The sequence below is a fragment of the Cryptomeria japonica genome, chromosome 11 (assembly GCF_030272615.1).
Source record: "Cryptomeria japonica chromosome 11, Sugi_1.0, whole genome shotgun sequence".
In the NCBI taxonomy this organism is placed as follows: domain Eukaryota; kingdom Viridiplantae; phylum Streptophyta; class Pinopsida; order Cupressales; family Cupressaceae; genus Cryptomeria; species Cryptomeria japonica.
In genome coordinates, this window is record NC_081415.1 from 192,347,251 (window position 1) to 192,354,090 (window position 6,840).

Consider the following 6,840-nt stretch of genomic DNA (forward strand, 5'->3'; position numbering starts at 1 on the left):
ACATACATTTTTTTATGTATCTCTTCTCCATGCCCATTTTTTTTAATTCTATTTTTCAGTATTAATATATGAATATTAAAAATCAAGCATACTGAAAGTGCTTTTCAGTATTCCAAACATATTCAATGTTATTGGCCTCTGATTTTTAGATTTCTTACAACCTGACGTCAAATGGTATTATAAATCAAAATGGATGTTTTTTTTAAAATTTAACCCTAGGGCAATTTCGTTGGGATTGAGTTGTGTTAAAACAAATTATATCTGTTCTGAGTGTTTTCAATTTGAGTAGTGATTTGCTGAATTTGTTTCCTAGAGCACGAATAAAAGATGGCACACTCAGCATGCACTGATCACCAGTCCTATCTAGATTGCTCAAAAGTTCCGTGCCCACTATTTAAAGTTATTGAACCTTTATTTAAAGTTCTACATAAAAAAGCTGGAAGCTGGAAATTTGTTATTTTCTCAATCTTTGACTGAGTAGCCAATAGAGCAGCCAATATGCTGAGTGAAGGGCTTATGGAGATCTTTTGTTGGATGTATTAGATTTGTCGATGATGTTTTGTGATGTACTTTCTTTTTCTGATTATCAATGAAGGACTATCTTCACATTAAATGGTATGTCTTACAGTTTTTACAAATCTCCAAACTCAATAGATTTCAACAAGAATTTTCAAGAGTTAAATTTTCATGCTCTATATCTCCATTGCTGTTAAATCATAAAAAGTTCTATGAAAAAACACGTTTTGCAAATCTGAGATTTTTTAAAGTGTTGTTTTGTGTGGAGATTAGTCTGTACCAATAGAAATAGGATATGCAAATGGTAAACATTCGAAGCAAATAAAATAGAAAAATCAGTTTGCTAAGATTTTCATAGAACGATAAAACAAATAACTTTTATATTTGGCAAGTTATTGTTGCCTAAATAAAATATTATTATTGTTAATTATTTTTCTTTAAAAAAATTAAGAGTAGTCATAGTGATAGAAAAGATAAGGAAATAATCATAATTTTGAATTTAGAAGCATTCATAAGATTTTCTATGTTTCTAAATATTAAACATAAAAATATAATGTTTCTAAATTCAAAAAATCTAAATTACATGTTTAGCAAAATATTTCACAAATAATATTTAATTTTCATTTTAGAAATATCAAAACTTAAAATTATGTTTCTAAATTTTAATGGATGTTTCTAAATTGAAAGAAACAATGTTACATACACATTAATATTTTAGATAAAATATTTATTATTAAAATGCAATTTATAATTTATCATATAATATGATTTTTCTATTTATATTTTATTTTCTCTTAGTTGAGTTTTTATTCTTTTATCATATGTTAATAGATCATAAAATTTATTTGTAATAAAATTTAAATTTTTTTATAAAATAGTTTTCTATAAATTTTTATGCAGTTTTAAAAAAAAAAAAAAAAAAGTTTAAAGAATGGTAATATATAAAATAAATTTTTAATATATATTTTACTTATTATTTAAATATTTTTTTAAAAAATTATTAAATGTTTCAAATTATTTCATAAATCTTAAACCCTCAATTTCTTTTTTTGTAAAATTATTATGACGTATAGGATTAGAGTTAGGGTTTGACAAGCTCTCAATTAATATTTTGGTTTAATTCCAATTAGGGCTACAATTTAATTTTTAGTAAGGTTAGGGTTAGAATAAAGTTTTCAAAGAGTGTTAGTGTTAACTTAAGGTTAAGATACGATTAGGGTTAAGGTTTAGGGTTTAATCATACTTAGATTAGGGTTATATTCGATATTAGATATAGTAAGAGAGTTGGGATTATGGTTATAATTATAATCCAACCCTAATTTAATAGTAATAGTAATTTTAACCCTTAGGTTTAGTATTAGGGTTATGTTAGACATACATTTACTATTATTAGGGTTCAATTAGGGTTAGGATTGGGAATTTTGGTTTAGTATTAGGGTTATCTTAGTGATATATTTATTAGTATTAGGGTTCAATTAGGGTTAGGATTAGGAATATAGTTTAATTAGAGTTTAATAATGATTAGAGTTTAATTGACATCTAATCATAACACCAACTATAATTAAACCCTTTCAATAGTTAAACCCTAACTCTAATTAACTATAACCTTAACCCTAAACCCTAATCCATCTAATTGAATGATAATTTCAACTCTGAACTTAACTCTAACCATACAATTAAACCCTACCTAAAAATTGAACCTTAATCTAAACCTATAATTGAACCATAACTCTAATATGAACCCTAACACTAATTAAACCTTAATAATAATTGAATTCTAGCCCATAGCCTAACCTTAATTGAGATTCAACCCTAATTTAACCCTAACCATAATTCAATTAAATCACAAACCCTAATTCTAAGCCTAATTGAACTCCAATACTACCCCTAACTATAATTAAAATATTGCCATAACCTTAATTAAACCTTTATGCTAACATAACCCTAATCATAATTAAACCTTTATGCTAACATAATCATAACCCTAAGTAAACATTAAAATGCTAACCTTAAAATCATTCTTTATCATATAATCCTAACCCTCATATCATGCTTTATCCTTAAACCCTAACCCTATTTGAATCGAAACATTAACTCTAACCTTAATTAAGCCTAAATTAATTATAATACTAAGCCTAATGATAATCATATCACTAACCATAACCATAACACTAAAACTTTTAACACTAAACTTAATCCTAAACTTTACCCTAAACTCAAACCTCAACCATAATTCTAATCCTAAACTTAACTTTAACATAAACCCTAAGCCTAAGCCTAACCCTAACCATGATATAAAACCTAACCATAATCATAATCCTAACCCTAAACCATAACCCAAACCCTTACCCTAACCCTAACCAAAATTGTAATCCCTAACCTTGACCATAATCCTAATCCTAACCCTAGCCCTAACCCTAAACCTAACCCTACCCATTATATAAATCTTAATAATAATCCTAACACTAACCCTAACCATGATGTAAATTTGAACCCTAGCCATAACCCTAACCCTAAACCCTAATCCTAACCATAATCCTAAGCCTAACCATTATCCTAAGCCTAAGCCTAACCCTAACTATAATCCTAATCCTTAATCCAAATCATAATCCCAACTGTAACCCTAGATATCACCCTAACCATGATGTATACCCTAATCATAATCCTAACCCTAAACCTTACACTAACTAGAACCATAACCCTAACCATGATGTCAACCCTAACCCTAACCATGATGTAAACCCTAACCCTAGCCATAATCCTAACCATAACAATAAACCTAAACCCTAAGTCTAAACATAACACTAACCCTAACCTCAATCGTGATGTAACTATAATCCAAACCTATCCACAACCTAACCCTAATGATAATCCTATCCCTAACCATAACCATAACACGAAACCTTCACAAACGATGATTGCAACTAACACAATGTGTCAGGAGCTTTCGCAATTTTGAGACTTCATGGGTCTATACCATCTGTTGACCCGCGAGATGACAATATCGACTAACACAACATGTTAGGTGCTTTCAGATTTTTGCACCAGACCTAATAAATGCATTCTCTACCATCACGAAACAACGATTGCGACTAACATGGGTTGTTATGCACTTTCGCAATTTCCCGACTTCATAGGTCAAACCATCTATTCACCCACTGGATGATGATTGTGACTAACACAGAGTTTTAAGCGCTTCCATAGTTTCACATGAACATACATAGCCGATTGTGACTTTCATCATTTCGCTACTTCGCATATTAAGCCCAATCTGTTAACCCGTGAAACGACGATTATAACTAACACGACCTATTTTTCACGGATTCTAAGCCTAAAACTAACTATATATCTAACCCAAAACCTAACCCTTAATCCTTAACCCTAATCCCTCTAACTGAATGATAACCCTAAACTCAACTCTAGCCATATATTTGAACCCTAAATACAACTTGATCCCTAATCTAAGCATTTAATTGAACCCTATTCTTAAACTTAACCATTTTCCTCAATTGTAACCATAATTGAATCCTAGCCCTAAACTTAACCCTAACCCTAATTGAACTCTAATCCTAACCCCGATCCAACGCAAACCCTAATCCTAATTGAAGTGTAATACTAATATAACCCTAACCATAATGTAGTTGAATAACAACCCTAATTCTAACCATAATTAAACTCTAGGATTAACTGTAACTGAACCCTTATAATAACGTAACCTTAAAATTAACCTTAACTGCAATTACTATTTAAACCCTATTTTTTTTACCACAACCATAACCCCAAAGTGACCTTGATTGTAAATCCAACCTATGCTTGATGTTATACCCAATCTATATGTTAACATAACCCATAACCCTAATTAAATTCTAACCCTAACCTTCAAACAAAGCTCTATTATATAGTCAAAAACCTAACAACATGCTTTATCCTTAAATCCTAACCCTTTCGGAGTCATAACACTAACTCTAACCTTAATTTAGTTGTAATGCTAACCCTAATCCTAATTAAACCTTATCCCTAACCCTAATACTGATTCTAATTGAACCTCAACCCTTACCCCAAGTATTATCCTACAATAATTTCTCTAATCGTTAACTAAAACCAAATATAACTATTATTTTATCTATAATACTATAACTCCCTCTAATCTAGACCCTAACCCTAACTTGATAATGACCCAAAACCTAACTTTATATCTAATTAGTTATTTAATAATGCATTTAATAATATTATAACTAAAAATAATTTAAAATAATAATATAATACATTTAAAATATTTTAAATTTATATTATGAATATTATTTTCAATAAATTATAAAATAATATCATAATAATCAAAACAATATAAATTAATAATAATAATATATTATAATAATGTTACACAAACAAATAGAAAATAATAATAATAATTGTAATAATAATATTACATATTATTGCAACAAACAATAATAATATAATATTATATAGTTCTATTTTGAATTTTTTATTGTTTCCCATGTTGCCCGCGACTGCTACTAGCTTACATATATTTGATTTTAATCAAATATATATATAATACACCGAGAGATATCCTTATCGAGGCACCTATTTTTATCATTTACGCGAACTCTAATAGACACCTCGGCGTATTATATATATATTTGATTAAAATCAAATATATGTAAGCTAGTTTACAAATCTTACAAATATTTTGTTTTGGGCATTGCTTCTTAATTCAATATTTAGATTTGAGATAGAAAATTTAAAGGAAAAATTTTCAGCCCAAGTTGTGTGCAAATGAGAACTGCTTGGTGGGAAAAGTATTTGTTGTGGTTGGAAATCCTACCGGCGGGAGAAAACAGTTTGAAAATATAGTTTGCGCGGGATTAAAGCAAACGGGAATAAGCTTGGTAACGGCGAACGGGATGCGTTAAATATGGCCCACATCTGACAGGTTTTCTGCAACACGCATGACGAGAGAGGAAATTTGAGGGAGCATGTGCTGTTTAAGCCAGCCCCCAAGGAATGGCTACAGAGTATTTCGTGTTTTAAAACTTGACTTGACTTTTGGATAGACAACAGCCCACAAATTAGGTAGGTCACTACTACATTGGATTTAAGACATTAATTTAAGACAAAAGTAATACATGTTTTTGTTTTATATTTAAATTACTTTTTTATATTTTAATTGTCTTAAATAACAAACCACTTTTTCTAATTAATAATAAACTATTATATGGACTTGATATTAGTTCGCGCTCAACACAGCGTCTCCTGCTTCATTTGGTTGCAACAGCAAGCCCAACTCACTGTCTATAGTAGCAACAACAGCTCCATTCATTAGAAACTGGCAGCAGGGGCGGCAACATCACCGGGATGCAGCTGTTAACAGCGGCGAGAAGAGTTTTTATGGTATGGCGGGAAGTTTTCTATGGCCTGGGTATCTTCTTCAACCCGTGTCATGCACTGTGTCGATTCAACATTCTAAGAGTGAGCTGCAAACTGTCCAAGTTTAAAACTCTAGGTTATGCTGCAAGCGGGTAATAAATTTTTCTTTTTGAGCCTGTAGATCTCCTTCATTTTGTTTGCAATGTACTGGGTATCCCTTGCTCTATTATTTGAATTTGTGAAATTGAAAGAATTATCTGCCCTAATTTGAAGTGGGCATTCTAGATGGAACACAGGATTTCGTTTGATTTGTTTGTAATGTATTGAACACAGGACTCTTGGAAGTTGCTGCCCCCCCCTACTTTTCTGTGGGTGGGGGTGAGCACACATCGGCTGGGGGGTTAGGTTAATTGCGGGGCTTTGCTAGTTGCAGCTTTTTCAAGTGTGTGAGTTTATGCTTCCTTCCCTGCTCCACCTACCCTTGTTTCTATTCCCATCTATGACTCTGCTTCTGGGTTTCAATCTTTAACTGCTCGAACTCCAACTGAAGGATCTACTGCTCGATCTCGAATTGAATATGTTCCCAGCTCTGTTGCTGGGTATCGAAATGATGAAATAGGCTAGCCGGAAGGGCGAAGGTTGGGCCCATATCGAATTAGCTCCATCGCTCATATTTACACACGCAGATGGAAGATTTTCGTGAAATCACCGAACCAATTTATGATACAATAATAGGGCTTAGGAAATGTGGCTAATCGTCAATTTTTGGATTGTAATGATGATGTTGAAGGAAATGTGGCTAATCGTCAATTTTTGGATTGTAATGATGATGTTGAAAAACCATGCAAAAATTGTTTATACAAAGATGCATTTTAAAGAGGACCTTAGAAAGCTTATTTTGATTGTATTGTGTAAGCATCCAAACCACATGAAAGTATTTGCCCTACTTTTCAGCTT

At 31.2% G+C, this 6,840-nt stretch overlaps 1 long non-coding RNA gene across 1 annotated transcript; it reads left to right on the forward strand.

The window, feature by feature from the left end:
- Positions 1-5,749: 5,749 nt before the first annotated feature.
- LOC131859890 (uncharacterized) lies at positions 5,750-6,499 on the forward strand. Its single transcript, XR_009359471.1, has 2 exons — positions 5,750-6,035; positions 6,217-6,499. It is a non-coding gene; the product is annotated as an uncharacterized LOC131859890 (long non-coding RNA).
- The last annotated feature ends 341 nt before the right edge of the window (positions 6,500-6,840 follow it).